This window comes from Agelaius tricolor, unplaced genomic scaffold (genome assembly GCF_023055355.1).
Source record: "Agelaius tricolor isolate 1412-34295 unplaced genomic scaffold, bAgeTri1.0.p SCAF_14, whole genome shotgun sequence".
NCBI lineage: Eukaryota > Metazoa > Chordata > Aves > Passeriformes > Icteridae > Agelaius > Agelaius tricolor.
In genome coordinates this window covers 18,466,943-18,483,361 of record NW_027269274.1, presented here as the reverse complement: position 1 = coordinate 18,483,361, position 16,419 = coordinate 18,466,943, and the positions used below count along the sequence as shown (strand labels likewise).

The following is a 16,419-nucleotide window of genomic DNA, read 5'->3' as shown; positions in this document are numbered from 1 at the left end:
AGCTTCCTCTCATCTCCAGCAGCTGTGTGCAAAGCCTCCATCTTGCAGGCAGGAGAAAAAACTGCTGTGCCACAAACATCCCAGCTCAGAACAGAGCTTAGAACAACCCCTTGCCACCAATTCATACACAAACACAGCAAATGCCTTTACAAAAATAATAAACAGGCAAAGCATTGTGATCCTAACCAGCCCAAGGCAGCAGGAAAGCCAAGGGGATGTGGCAGATCCACAGACTGGCTTCCCACAGAAACCATCCCAGAAAATCAGGGATAACACAAGCCCATGAATGGATGGCACCCATGGAAATGCCCTTCCAGCAGCCCTGATAACAGAAGGAGCTGCAGACAGACATTTCTATTTCTTTCACACACGAGGCAGGCGGCCACAGGGGCCAGGTGCTGAGCACAGTAATCTCTCCTGTCCCAGAGCTGCTTCCTAAACAACAATTCTTAGGGGTTTTGCTCTTTGCCTGGCTTGGTTGGGGTTTTTCAGGTGGTTAAAGCATTCTGCACAGTTTTTTGGGTTTTTTTTGCTTGTTTATGCTCCTAATCCAGAAGCAAGCATTGAGCAGACTGAGGTGTTGCAAGTTGAGGTTGTTCTGTGCTGCTGTTCCAACTCTTGAGCTGCAAACTCTTCTCTTGGACCCAGCTCCCAAACCCTGCAAGTGCTGGGGAGGGATGAATTGAGTGCAGCAGAACTTCTTGTTACCCAAAATTAGCAGACCAAGTGGAATAAAATGGTGCATGAGGGGCAAAATTGCCCAGGCTTTGGCTCCTTGGCCATTCTTTCATCCCAAAGGATGCAAGAGGGAGCAACTGCTCCTCCAGGAGCCAGCAGCAAATATTTCTGCACTGCTGCTGCCAAGAGCCTCCTGTGAGCAGCCAGGGCAGGCAGGGAGGGTGGCCTTGATGGTTCCCATCTGCTTCCCAGGGAGGATAATTGTGAGCTCCCTCACTGGGGCCATTCCTGCAGAGTTCATGATTCCTGTGCCTTCTGTCCCTGAGGGAAGCGCTACTGACACATCTCTGGGCACTTACAGCAATTCTCCCTCAGTCTGCACACCTTGGTCACCCCCAGGGAGAAACCTGACCAGAAACCTGCTCAGAAACCTGCCCACTCTTATTCTGCTTGCTTTACTCTCTGTTTATCCTCATCAGCGTGGTTTTCAGATAGAGGAAGCAGCTAATTTTGACATGAGCTCAATTGTGGCCAAAATTAAGCTACACAAGCTTTGGAGAGAGTCAGAATACAAAGAATTTCATGCAACATCTGTAAAAAGGCAGATTATTGCCCTGCCCCTCCATCTCACCTCTACCATCAGAACATCTATAAATGAAAATAATTCACCTGTGGCCACAACACACCTGGATTTTAACCACCAGGTACTCACATATTTACCTGCCATGCCTCAGGCACCTCTCAGCAATCCTTTTTTTAAGCTCCTGAAGCAAATCCCCACACAAGCAGCTCTGTCCTTGCAATGCAATTCTGTTGAGGTTTTCTACAACTTCAAAAATAGTGGCCAAATGAAAATGTAGTGGTGTCATGACAGGCAAAGCAATCTCTTGAGGGGTTTGCTCAGCAAGTGTGTGTTCCTTAAAATAAAACAGCTTTTGTGTTGCTCAGAAGACAAGGCAGCAAGTTCTTACATAAAGAACAAAAGAAACTAAATGGGGTTGCCTTTCTACCACTGTCAGTGCTGGCACAGATGTGAGCTGAACATAATAGTGTGCACGGTTTTATTTAAAATAGACTTAAAAAAATTATCCAGGAAATTTTGGGACATATTTAAAGGCCTATTTAAGCATTTTCCAGGTGCATATTTGTCTGTTACTAAACCATTTTGTTAAGATATACAGGCTCCTGTAAAATAAAAGACATTCTTGGAGAATTCTCATTTGAACCTTCCCCAAGATATTACCTCCATCAGTTAGCCATTTATTTTTATGTAATCTGCATAAAGACAGGAGCAGGCTCTCGTGCTGCAGCTCATTTTCCATATGACAAAGGTATAAAGCTGTAATAAATCCCAGCAGTCACAGCTCAGCTCCCTTCTGTGGGAGGAATCACACTGAGACAAATCCAAATGTTCCACAGCCTCTCCAAATTGCTTTCTATGGATGTCCTTGAGCACCTCCACTTCTTTATTATTTCCATCAAACCCAATTTCCACTGGGACTACCCCAGCAGTTGATCATCACTCTATAAACCTGTCAAGTGCCTTGGAGACCCCTGGCAACAGCTTTTGTCACTCCAGTGCCTCCTTGGAAACTCTTGTTGTGTAAAAGCAGAGCCATCCTCGTGCTCAGGGGAAATTGATATCCTCAGAGTTGCTGAACGCAAAAGTGGGAAAGAATCTTCCCCACAGCCCTGCCTGGGTTTGGGAAGCACAGCCATCCACGAAGATGCAATCCTACCACGCCTCCATGCAAAGCTGCCTCCTCTGGAAGGCTGCTGGGAGCACTTCAAAGGGAATTCTGAGTGATAACCCACAGCCAGCCCCCTTTGGTGGAGTTTGGGATCCAGCAAAACCCTCCCTGTGCTCCTCAGGGGAGGGACCAGGGTGCCAGGGCCAGATTCACAAGCAGGGCAGACTCCTGTTGGTTTATTCAAGCCCTTTCCTGTTGCCATCTTACTGCAGGGGTTCCATGCTGTTGTCTCCTTATCACAAAGGTTTCACCTGCTTGGTGTTTCTCGTGGGCAGCTCCTCAGAGCACTGACTCTTTCTGCTCCACAAAGCAGCCACTGACTCCAGTTCCCCTCTCAACCCCACCCCACTCTTTTATAGCATCTTCGCCTCATTGCTCACAGCTGGGGCCTGGTAAAGCCAGGCCTGCTCCCAATCTTTGATAATTGGCCCAGCTGCAGCTCCTTAGGGGTAAGATGACTTTCTACACTATCTTTATTTTCTTATATTCTATGCCCCCCACAACAAACTGCTTGTTCCATCCAAAATCCAGCTCTGGGATGGAGCCTGTGGCACTGGATGTGATTGTCACGCAAGGGCACAGCCCAGCACAGGGTCCTGTTGTGCCTCAGCCCATGGATCCAGCCTGTCCAGATGCCTCTGCAGAGCTCCCTGTCCTCTGGCAGATGCACATCCCACCCAGCCTGGTGTGATCCCAGAACTGATTGAAGGTGCCCTTGACCTGTTGCCATCTTACTGCAGAGGTTCCATGCTGTTGTCTCCTTATCACAAAAGTTTCACCCCTGCTTGGTGTTTCTCGTGGGCAGCTCCTCACAGCGCTAACTCTTTCTTCTTCACAAAGCAGCCACTGACTCCAGTTCCCCTCTCACCACCACCCCACTCTTTTACAGCATCTTCTCCTCATTGCTCACAGCTGTGGCCTGGTACAGTCAGGCCTGCTCCCAATCTTTGATAATTGGCCCAGCTGCAGCCCCTTAGGGGTAAGATGACTTTCCACACTATCTTTATTTTCTTCTATTCTATCCCCCTACACTTTCCAAGGTACACACTTGGTTCCCTTCCCTGCTGTTTTCCCCAGAAATATTCCTTCTTATTCCCCTCTCAACACCACAGGCTGATCATTGGGACAATTTTGTGCTCAAGCCAGCAAGCAGAGCTTTTGTGGGTTTGGGGAGGGGGCAGCAGCCACATTTTTTCTCACATCTTCTCTCCTAAAAACTTGGCCAGCCACAGGGAGGTAATTTACTTTATAATCCCAGTTTTAGTGCAGTGAATGGGGGGGATTACAGAATGCTGTGCACCACACCCCAGTGAGAGGAATAGTGGATTTGTCTTTCCAAACCAGCTGTGGGTCTGCTGGTAGATAAAACCAGCATTGGGAGATAAAAGACACAATGGGAAGGATTCCCTGATTGATGAATGGAAAAAGATATTTGCCTTTACAAATAAACTTTAGGTTTGCTGATAAATGAAATTAGACATTAAGAGATGAAAGAAACAATGGGGAAGAAAAATCCCAAAATTCTGTAAGAACTAAAAATTAAAAGGGAGGGCTATACATTAGAGGGAAATCTCTGGTTTCAGGTGTTTTGGGAAGTCTGAACCTCTCAGGTACCTCAGAAATGGGGAAACAGAGAAGGGAAATGGGGATAAAAAGGAGGCTGTGTCCTCCAAAAATGTGAGAGACCCCAGGGGATGCCCCATGGCCCCTCCCTTTATTGGAATAAAGCCAGAAAGGACTCCTCTGTCTCCTTTTGGACATAAACCTCTGGTGTTTGTGGGTTCATTTTCCTAACTCCAGCAAGGAGCAGTGGCTCTCAGGGCAGAGGAGTTCAGCCAAGAGAGGTCACTGAGGGGTCAGGTGGGGTCAGGGGAGCATTTGGGTGGTTTTCCATGGAACAGCAGCACCAGATTCCCTGCCTTTCACGTGGCTTTGGGATTTATCCCCTCAAAGTCTACCTTGTCAGAAAAATGGCAGGTGAAAAATCACAGTGTAAACACAGCCCCTGGTTTTATCAAACGTAGCACCATTTTGGTATGGGAAATTTCTGGGTGCGGAGCATTAGGTTGACAGACATCAACCCCATAAAACCTCACAAAACCCCACAGGCACACAGCCAGGCTGCTCTGTGTGGTTGTAGACATTTCTGCTTGCCCCCACAGTTAAAGCTGAGCTTTCTTTGAGATGCTGCTCGCCCAGGACTGCCCAGACAGCCCAAGAGGAAAGGAGTGACACTCAATGGCTGTGCCACTGCTGCAGGTTGGCTCAGAACGACATTGTCACCTCGTTATGGTGACAAACCACTCCCAGCTGGGTGCACAGCACAGGCCAGAGCAAAATCTCCAGCTGACATTCAGGCTGTTCACTTGGAACTGAGCTGAAGAGCTCCATAAGCCCAGAAATCATCTTAACCACTGCCAGGGGAGGGCAGGAGAGGGGGGGAACGTGGAGAACACACATTTTCACACACACACAAATGGTGCTGGGGTGTGGATCTGTGCATTTACAGGCAGAGCTGGCCAGCTGATCCCTGGCAGCTGGCAGAGATCCCAATCCTGCTGTGCACAGCAGCTGCACCTGGAGGGATGGGTCACAGGGCACAGGAGGTTTCACTCAGGCAGAAATCTTATTGATATCTAAAGCCATGCCCTAATGTCCAAGTTCATTAATTAGTTCACCCCCTAAATCCAACATGGATTTTGTTTCTAAAAAAGACTAAGATTTTTCACCTGCAAAATTATTACATAAACACAGAAAACATTAAAAGATTACCAAAAAAACCCCAAAAATCCCAACTAACAAAAAAAAACCCCAAAAAACCCTTAATGGCTTTAATGAAATATACCAAATTCCTCTAGTGTGTTTAGGTGCTTTAATATATAACTTTTGGTACATTACAGAGCAGGTGTCCTGGTTATCAAAAGATGTCTTAAATGATACCCGAGTTTGTTCTGGCTGTACAAAAGCCCCAGAAATCCAGAGGAGCTGATCCTGTACAATCAGGTTTTGGAATTGGCAATAAAACTGGGAGCTCTGCTGGGATGTGGTGGCAGGATTCAAAGCCAAACCCAGCAGGAGAGAATAAACTGAATGGCTCTCTGAGCACCACATTGGACATGACCTGTGCTGAAGAACAAAGTCACACAAACCTGCAAATCGTGCCCAGAGGGCACAACAGCCTAGAATTTCTAAATCTGTCCTGCCAGACACATTTCTGACAAATAACACCTCAGATATTTTTAAAGTTCACCATCTCTGCCTCAAGATAAGCATCTTATTAGAGCTGCCACAGAAAATCACATTTCCTAAAGGTCCAGTACTTTTAAGGCTGATCCAGACAACACCAGGAGGTCCAAAGAGCACAAGGCAGGTAGGAAAGAATTCAGATCATTTCCCAAAACCTGCTAAGCTCCATAATTACACATTTTCTCTAACAGGTGGCCAATTGCCAGCAATCCTGCTGAAGGTAAGCGGGAGTTTGTGGCATCACCCTTCCTGGAGGGGGAAACATGAGAAGGACAGGAATTTAATTTGCTTCACCTCATCTGCACAATCCTCCCGTGCAACAGTGGCCCCAGCTGCCTCTTGCCAAGCAGAGAAAGCACTGAGGAAGTTTTGCTGGTTTTTGGTACTGAGAAGCAAGAATTAGAGTTTCTTTGTCGTTTCAGGAGCCAGAACTTCAGGCTGCAAAATTACAGCAGACCCAGTCCTGCTTCATGCATTTTTATGCAAGAATCCCAACCTCACCTAAAAAACAGGACCAAGTGTGGTCCTGCTCCCAGAGAATTCCTCCAAGTTAAAACCTTCATGTTTTACCTTCCCCCAAATAAAAACCTTCGTGTTTTACCTTGCCCCAAATGAAAACATTCATGTTTTACTTTCCCCCAAATGAAAAACTTCATGTTTTACCTTTCCCCAAGTTAAAACTTCCATGTCTTACCTTGCCCCAAATAAAAACCTTCATGTTTTACTTTCCCCCAAGTTAAAACCTTCATGTTTTACCTTCCCCCAAATAAAAAACTTTATGTTTTACTTTCCCCTAAATAGAAACCTTCATGCTTCAGTTTCTTCCAAATGAAAACCTTCATGTTTTACCTTCTCCCAAATGAAAACCTTCATGTTTTACCTTGCCCCAAATGAAAACCTTCGTGTTTTACCTTGCCCCAAATGAAAATCTTCATGTTTTACTTTCCCCCAAGTTAAAACTTTCATGTTTTATACCTTCTCCCAAATAAAAAACTTTATGCTTTACTTTCCCCCAAATAGAAACCTTCATGTTTTACCTTCTCCCAAATGAAAACCTTCATGTTTTACTTTCCCCCAAGTTAAACCCTTCATTTTTTACCTTGCTCCAGCTTGGGGAAATGGCCAATACTGCCATAGTAACAACAATAACAGTAACAACAACAACAACAACAACAATAATAATAATGATGTTTGGCTGCCAATGAGTTGATGTTTCTTAATCCCCCAATTTTGCACAGCTCTGTCACTAATTAGACTTGTCCTTGACAAGCTGGGACAAAAATGAACTTTTCAGTGCTACCATGAATGGATGCAGAGGGGAACTGTGCAGGTGTCCAGGTGAAAACCACCACAAGAAACATTACACAGGTGAAAGTTCAGCTTCAGGGGTGTTTTATTGTCCCTTTCATTCAGGGCACTGCCCTGGAGCACCTCAGATCCAACTCTTCATTAACTCCAGCTCAACAGCCCGGAGCTCCACAAGGAAAGGCTGTGACCCTGATAATTCTGCCCAGGAATTCCTGCTCTTCCTTCTCCCATGCCATGGAAAAGCCAGCTCTGCTCGCAGGAGGAAACTCTCCCTGGCCCCAGCCCAGCTGATGAGCAGCTCTGCCTCGCCAGGTGCAACCCCCAGCAAAGCCCAGCGCTCCCAAGGCATGCAGGGGAGCTCAAATCAATATTCAGCACAGATCCCTGCACCACAGCACTCCCATTATCTTGTGTGGCACATGCACTGTTCCCATGGCAACCAGCATCCTTCATCCTGCTCCATTATTTGGGCGGTTTGAGGCTCTCAGAATCTCTGGTGCCCAAGCCACGGCTCAGAGCTACTTTGTGCTAATCAGCCTCAAGAACAGACACGAGAAGAAAAGAAGAAAATGCAGCAAAGTCTGGTTTTTCTAATCTATGGAAAGCAAGAAGTGGCATGGGAAATAGAGCTCCAGCAGCTGAGGGGAAGGGACTCTTATGTAACCACCTTCATTAGGCGAGACTCACGTGCTGCAAATCCACTTCAGCCTTTCATTGCCACACACTGAACAGCCTGCCCTGGCAGGTTCCTCACCAGGAGCAGCTTTGTAATAGGTGTTAGGAAATCAAATCTCCCTGCACATCTATTGTAACATTAGTGCCTCTATAATTGATATCACACAGGTCTTTATTTTGAAAAAGGGCTCAGCTTGTAAGCACCAGCAGCATGGTCCAGGAAAATAATTTGATTTTGACCTTTTTATGATGTCTGCTATTAGAGTTTTAAAGGGCTATTATCAAAATCTATAATCTTTATAGTATAATCTATATTTGCTTGATATAAACTGTCCCTAGATACCTTAAGCAAGCTCCATCTATAACACCATTCCTTTTTTTTTTTTTTTTTGGGCATTTAAGCATTTCCACATCAAAGCATTACAGCAACCTCATTATGCTCTGCACAGCTTAATACAAAGTTCCTCTTAGTCACCAACCAGGGAATTTCAGGCAGAAAATAAATAACCTCATTTATTAAAGAGACCCTTGAAAAATCATCCCTAAGTTGCCAGCCTGGGGTTTATCCCTGGGAAAGACACATGGGTCAGTAGGAACACACACAAACGCTTTGAAGTTGGAGGATTTGAAGGCTCCTAAAAAGAAATGTTGAAATAAATAAATAAATAAGGCACTATGCCAGAAAATGTCCTTACAAGTGACAAAGGAGACTGACAAGCTGCTGCATTAAGCTGAGCTTAAATGTGCTCAGCACCTGTTGGGAGGAGCAGGGATTCTCTGAGTGTCCTGAGCAGCATCTCTGACAGCCACATTCCCTGCCAGGGCAGCTCTGGGCTCTTCTGGAGGTGAGCAAGGTCAAAGCCAAGGTCAGCCATGCCCGTTGGGGATGGAGGGAAGCAGCAGTGCCCCTCTCAGCACCCATCCCTCCCCAGGCAGCACCAAAGCCCCGTTTCCTGCTTTCTCTTGGGTTCAAACAGTGCAGCAACAGGGCTGCTGAGGTGGGGGCCACCCTCACCTCCTGCCCAGCCCCACAACAAGCATTCCAGCCCAAGCAGAGTCCAGGAGGGGCCAGGCAGGCCCTGCTCCCCCAGGCTGGAGAGCTGACATCGCGCTCTGCACACGATTTCAAACAGAAACAATAAACACTGAAAAGAAAACCCAAAAAAAGCCCTTTTACCACTGGCTCGTGAATGTGCCAAGCACTGAGGGGAAGCAAGAGCAACATGAGAGGTCTGAGCTGCTGGCAGGGGTCGTGTCTTGTGGGAACCCAGCACATCCCAGACCCCTGCCAGGGGGCTCAGAGACCCTGGCACAGAACCCAAAGCACCTGTGGGTTTGATTGTGACCCATGGAGCAAATTACCAACCTTAGATGAAGATCAGCAAGCCACAACAGATTAGGTAGAATATTAGTGAATTTATCACAGGGTGGAAATGTAGATTTTGGGGTTTCTGGAATGGGGGTTCAGGGGGCAAGATGGAGGGATCTGGGCCTGTCCAGCCTTTCTCCTTCTTGGCCTCCATCTCCTGCTGTGATGTTGGCACTCACAGATTGGTTTAGAGTAGAAGCTCAGTGTCTAACATAGGTGACAGGTATTGGACAGTAACTGTAAACATTGTACAAGTAGTTTTTAGTATAAAGACACAACCCCACCCCAGGGGCAGGCAGAGTGCCTCTGTCTGTCCTGCTGGATGGACCTCAGCAGGGCAGGAGAAAGAATTTGATAGATAAGAAACAATAAACAACCTTGAGACCGAGAACTGACGAGCTCCAACTCATCCTTCAAGAGCTCGGGCTGGGAAAAGAGAATTTCTAACTTTTCTTGGGGTCACTCTGACAAGCTGAAGATCCCAGCAGTGTCTGGGTGCAGGGCCCAGCCCCAGAGCCTGGTGCCCCCAGCCCAGGCTGACCCCCTGCCTCCCCTGCCCTGTGCAGCTGGCTGAGCCCAGCTCAGGGCAGCAGAGAGAGCCCAGATCCCCACGCAGGATGGAGCTGCCCTGAGATTCCAGGGGTTTCACTCTGCTGCTCCTCAGCCCTGGCACAGATTTGGAATTCTGCTCGTGTTCGACAGCCAGTGAAATCAATGGAATTAAATCCAGCCCATTTGTACCATTTAAGCCCACAGAGAAGCTTAACATATTTAATCATATAGCTTCCTTCCATTCAATAATTTGCCAGAGGAAAAGGCATGGAATTTTCCATCCACACTTTCCCTTTGGAACGTGCATCACAAGCGTGCACGGCTCCATTTTTCCTGCTCATGGGATGGAGAAACTCTGTTGGTGACCCAGGAATGCTCAAACTGCTCTCCCTTTTTGTGTGCTCCAACCCAGGGGTGGCTGTTTCCTTCCAGGCTCTGTGTCACCCTTCTTTAAGTGACCAGCAAGGGATGCTAAAATGGGAATAAAATGGGATTGGGAGGTGAAGGCAGCAGCACATGCAGCTGAGGAAGATGACATTGTTTTACCCTGAAGCCCATCTGCTAAGCCAGAGAGGATCCAGCAGACAAGAGCAGCAGGATCCTTGAGGAATGATCTCTTTTTTCAGAGATGTTCAAACGCCGTTCAAATAATCCCAGTTAATTTTAATTTCGGAAGGTTAGATAGTCCTCAGAATTTTCTCTAATTGCATATTCCTCAGAATAGACTCCTCTGCTTGCTCTGTAATCAAATCATAATTAAAGCATCTGTGTCGTTTTATCCATCCCTTCCTGCTATTTGTAACATTTACAGAAGGCAACAAAGATGCAGAATGCGAAATTTCCAGCGCCGAGGCTGGGCAGCAGCAGTGCAATGATGGGGATTGGTGCTGCTGTGAGAGCCTGAGCCTCTCCTTAGGCTTTCCTTGGCCTTTCCAAGCAGCCAAGGAGGAGAAGAGCACCAAACAGTGCCCTGTTGTGGTTGTGGCTGTGTTTCATTCCTGGGATCCTCGTTTGTAACCAGCTGCCTCCTTCCATCCCAGCTCCTCTGGGCAGACTGGCCTTGGGCAGGCAGAGGGGCTGGAATGAAGGGAGGTGTTACACAGCAATATCACCTTGGCAGAAATGAGGATTTTCTCTTTGGGCAGTTGTTAGATGAGTCTCCGCTCACCCAGGGAAAAAATGAGTCTCCAGATGAGCCTCCACTGCTTTCCAGCCAGGAAAAAAACCCTAGACCAAAGCAACCAACAGCAAAGTGGTTCCCTGGGCTTTATCACAGAATTCAGAGTAACTAATTTGTCACTGTCATATTTTCTGAAAATTCCCTTTGCCAGGATTTCTTCTCCTGAGAAGCTGAGAAGGCTCAGAGAAGAATGAAAACAACAATTACCTGATTGCTGCTCCTGTGTTTGCTGCTCTGGAATGTGGCTTGGACATTGTTCACCAACAGGGGAATGTTTGATTGGTTCCATGTGAATTGTTTTTAATTAATGGCCAATCACAGCCTGGCTGTGTCAGACTCTGAGGAGTCAGTCACAAGTTTTTATTATTCATTCCTGTCAAACCTTCTGATGTATTCTTCTCTTTCTTTAGTATAGTTTTAGTATAGCATTAAAATATAATAAATATAATATAATATAATATAATATAATATAATATAATATAATATAATATAATATAATCCTTCTAAGAACATGGAGACAGATTCCTCATCTCTCCCCTCATCCTGGGGACCTCACAAACTCAACACTAATTGGATTATTGGTGGTACCCTTTGCCTTCCAGAGCATCACAGAAATCACATTTCAGATGAGAAATGTTTCCATAAACTTTTCACCCACTGCTGTGGAGTGATGAGCAAACCTCTCTGGGAAAAGAGTTTGCAGTTTGAGTTTTGTCTGCTTTATTTCAGAAAGACAGGGGGGAAAGAATCAGAATTCCTTGCACAAGCAGAGTTCAGGCTCAGCCAGGGATAATTTCCTTAAGAATTTGTAGTTTGTATTAAAAGGAATACATTCACTGGTAAATGAAAGCATCTATTTTTCAAAAGAAAATTTTGTGATGTATTTATGCACCACTAACATGGCTTTTTCTTCCATCCTAGATTTTAGTCTTGTTACACAATTTTGTAACGCTACAGAATGAACCTCAGCTGTGTAGGCATCACTTGATAAACTCCTGATTACAACTGGTATAAAAAGTACTGATTTCTCGCTGAATGTTTTTCATTGCCACATCATTCTAGTGAAACATTCAAATAATTGTCATTTTTCACAGAAAAGATTCCATTTACACAAGGGTTACTCTAAGCACTTCAGACTGAAATCAGCACTGAGTTTGCTCTCAGCACCACTTTCCTTCCAAAACATAATTTGTAGATAAAGATCAAAACTGGAAAAAAATAAAAATTTTCCATCTTAACAATTCACTGTAGGAATCATTTTTAAAGAACTTCTACTTTTGGACAACAAAACCTTTCAAAACCATTTCTGAGTGGAAAATAAATTTTGGAAAATTTAATACCTCAGTTTGCCTAATTGAAGTCGTAAATAGAATTTTCATAGCTACTGGATAATGTTAGCTACGATATCTGGGGTGATTTTATTCATTTTAGGGGGTGCTTTATTTCATTGGGATTGCTGCAGATCACTGGGATTGCTGCAGATCACTGGGATGGGATTGCAGCAGATCATTGGAATGGGATTACTGCAGATCACTGAGATTGTTGCAGGTCATTGGGATTGCTGTAGATTCCTGGGATTATTAATTATTTTACTTCCTAGTTTATAAGGGACAAATCCTGCCCATGTTCTGTCACTTTTCTGCATCAATAAATATCCAGCTGTAGATTAATTCACTTGTCACACTACACATCTCAAATATCCAGCTGCCAGCCTTGCCTTTATAAAAGGCCCACACAGGTGAAGCTGTTATTGATATTATTTTCCCCTTAAAGATCTACATTTAAAAAGCAGAAAAGTGAATCCAGTGGCCCAGCTGGTGCCTGGTTCCATCCCCACACAGAGCTGAGGACGGGAGCAGAAGTTGGGGCTGAAACGCTGGCTCTCCTCACCCTGCCAGCCACAGGGCTGGAACCAGGGGGACAAAACATCTCAGCTGGGTTCTGAAGCACATTGATTGTGGTTTAAACACCTAAAGGTTTAATTTCTCATTGCTACTGGCACAAGCAGAGACTCAGCTGCCTGCTCTGAGCTCTGCAGGAGCTGAGTGTGTGTGTGTGAGCTCTGTCCCCCTCTGTCACCTGCTCAGAGAGCTCAGGGATGCTGCAGCAGCATCACCCCTGCCCTGCCAGCTCTGGGGAGCTCTGCTTTATGTAACCAAATGTGGCAGCACATCCAAAGCACAACCATGCAAATGTCACAGCTGACCCTCCAACGTGCACTTGCAAGGCACAGATTTATCCCCAAGTCCAAACTCATTTCTCGTCTCCAACGTTCAAGGCAGGCATGAGTTAGAAGAGATCATGGTAAGTAGAAAATCCTAAGATAACTTGAAAAGAAATTGTCACCAAGGATTCTCTTCAGAGATAATATTGTTTTTCCAAATCACTTGTTCGTAGTTGAGTCATCCCAGAAAGAATCTAAAGCTTGTGGAAATTTGTCACTGCGTGTAGTACGAGGAGTGCAGAACTCTTGCAGATTATTTAGAAATTTCCCTTTTGCATCTGGAGCTTGGATTGCACTTACAGGGTGAATAGATTCAAACACACAGCCAAAAACATCTTCCCCCACTGCCTTCCCACTCCTCATGTTCAATTACTACTCTGTTAGACTTAACAGTGCCACCAACACTGCAGCTCTGGAGCAGGGATGAAATCAGAAATCAGTGCCTTCAGTAAATACATTAACACCAACTCATCCACGCCAACAAATCATTGTTTACTTCTGAAATAGGTTTTAGCAGCCCACGGTATTTATCAATCAAGTGAGGCTGGGCTGTGCAGCCTCTGAATGTTCTGAGAGGGGCTCAGCTTTTCACTTTACCAAACACAACCCCACGTTCCACAAAACAAATGGAAATTGCTTTCCTTTCTCCCTTTTCTCCAAGGAAGGTTTGCACACCTGAAATATCCACTGCCCTGTCTGGACTCTTTCAAACTCACTGTCTGTGGAGAAATTCATGATCACAAAGCTGTGGAGGAGGAAAACACCTAAAATTCACGCAGACCGTGCTCATGTGGACACACACCATGCAAACCAGCTGTGACAACCAGCAGACCCTGCTGATCATCAGCAAATGACACCAGTTGTGCCTTTAACCTCAGAAGGAACCAAACCCATCAATTCTGCGCACGTTCCATACACTTTAAAGATTTAAAACTCTCTTACAAGGAGTTCCCTGTGATGGCAGTGTTGCTGTTAAAATCCTTCAAACTTACCAATTATGCTGCCTAATTAGAAAGAGAAATAAATTCTGAGCTGTCTTCAGAACCGTTCAGTACCATTCTTAACATGGCAATTCCTGACAGATTTCGTGCATTTACCATTAGAATTGCAATTTATTTTGGCAGCTGAAACAGCTCCTGTTTTCTCTGTGCTCCCTGCAGCACCTATAGCACTCCGCCTCACACACATTAAGTGATTTGATCCTCTCTGAAACCCGAGCCACTTTCACACCTGCACGCAAATTTAGTAACCCCGAGTTTTAAATCACTGCCCTCCATATCCAGAACTCCACATTTGAAACACAAGCTGCCAAGTTCCTCAGCTTTTGAAAGGAGCAGGAGCAGCCACTGTCCCTTTAATGTTCCACCTCGTCTCCAAAAGAAACGTCTTTTTACTAGAGCTCAGTGTGATTCATTGGAATTTGCCAGGCAGGTCAGGAAATCCCCTGAAGCAGAGGAAGAATATTAAAGAGATGGGACATGTATATCAAATCTCATTACTGTTCTCTTCTGAGACTCAATCAGGTGAAAGGATGTGATGATGTCATTATGACATCATTGACTTTGGGATTAGCAATTCAGAGCTACTTAGCAACCAAAGCTGTCCAATACAGAAGTAAGAGATCCAGTGGAAGATGTTATCATCTGACCCACTTACTGCAAGACAAATATTTGTCAATGCTGGTTTCGAGACTTTATAGGAGATGCAAAAACTTACGAACAGCCTTATTTCAAGTGCAGAATATTTGAAATAAAACGTCCCCTCTGAACCTTTTCCATTTATATCCAAGTGTGTTCTTTACCCCATAACAGCTCATATCCATGTTCCCTCTCAGTCATCTTCTTCCTCACCTTCCCATAAATCTAAACCCCAAAAATGCACAAAGAAAAACCTTCTGCTAAACAGATTATTGTTATTTTAGGAACTACAAGCTCTATCAGAAACTCAAACCTTGCATAGTCAAGGGAGACTAATATAATTGCATCAAAATGCAAGCTTGGAAAGCATGCTTATTTCATTAAAGTAAGCTGAAAAGATCCAGTTGATGAGCTCCGGTATCCGTCAGAAATTCCAACCAAAATAAAAAGGAAAAAGCTTTGTGCATGAAAAAAGAATTGGTCACGCTACTTCTGTGGCTATTTCTGGGACCTGAAAGGGTTTGATGCCCGGAATCTATGACTGACCTGATTTTCTTTAAAGTTCACTCGTCTCCGTTGAAAATACAGTTTTAAACGAGTTCTAAAGCAACCGAGCGAAGCTCTCCGACGCATTGAAATTCAAACTAAAGCTTTAAATCCATTCCCAAGAAGCCAGAGACGGAGCGCTGGGCTGACACTTGGCGCTCCCGCAGCCGCGCTCCGCCACGGGCGAGCGGAGCATCGCCACGCGTTTGGGGAGCAAACGAAAGAAAATCAGCCACTCCGCCTGCTGCAAAGAACTTTTATTATCGGGGCGAGGCCGCTCCTGCTTTCCACAGCTCCGAGATGCCCGCGGTGCCGGGAGCGCCCGCGGAGCCCCGGAACCCGCACGGGGCGCGCAGGGAGCGGCGGAGGCTCCGCGGAGCCCGGCACGGCTCGGGGAGCCCCGGAGCGCCGGCTCGGAGCCTCCCCGAGCTCCGGCAGCCGGCAACAGGCGGCAGCTCCCGGCCATCGCCGCTCCCCGCGGGGCTCCGCCGCCCTGCGAGGAGACGCCGGCTCAGCCTCCATCCCTGGGGGCTGCCGCGTCCCCCTCTGCGCCCCGGCAGCATCCCCGCATCCCACAGCATCCCACAGCATCCCCGCATCCCACAGCATCCCTGCATCCCACAGCATCCCTGCATCCCGCAGCATCCCCGCATCCCGCAGCATCCCGGGCGCGTTTCCCCCGCGGGGCTCGGGCTCAGGCTCGGGTTGAACCCCGCGGTCACAGCGCACAGCCTACCTGCCGCCGAGGCCGAGGAGGAGGAGGAGCAGGAGGAGGAAGAGGAGCTGGAGGTGCCGCTGCCGCCGCCGCCGCCCGTCCCGAGCCACCGGCGCTGCCCTCCCCGAGCGATATTAATGTTCATTTAAAGCTCGGCGCCCGCCGCTCCGCCGCGCCCTCCCCGCACGGGCTGGGGGCCGGGCCCGCACCGCCCCCGCCCGCCCCCGGACCGCCCCTCGGCACCCGCGGGTCCTCCCGGGGCTGCCAGACCCCTCTCGGGACCGGCGGGTCCCCTCAGGGCTGATGGATCCCCCTCCGGGCCGGCGGGTCCCCTCGGGAGTGGCAGATCCTCCTTGGGGCTGATGGATGCCCTTGGGGCCAGCAGATGCCCCTCGGGGCTGCTGGATCCTTTCGGTACCGACAGGTCCCCTCGGGGCTGATGGATCCCCCTCCATCAGGGGGGGCTGGGGGTCCCCTCGGGAATGGCAGGTTCTCCTCGGGGCTGATGGATGCCCTTGGGGCCAGTAGATGCCCCTCG

General features: G+C 47.0%; 1 protein-coding gene across 1 annotated transcript in view; it reads right to left on the bottom strand.

Annotated features, from left to right (window-relative positions):
- SLC6A1 (solute carrier family 6 member 1) overlaps nucleotides 1-16,064 on the bottom strand; it is a 73,170-nt gene extending 57,106 nt beyond the window's left edge. Inside the window, exon 1 of the mRNA XM_071440035.1 lies at nucleotides 15,903-16,064. The gene's annotated coding sequence lies outside the window, so the exon portion shown is untranslated. The remainder of the gene's footprint in view (nucleotides 1-15,902) is intronic.
- Between the last annotated feature and the right edge of the window lie 355 nt (nucleotides 16,065-16,419).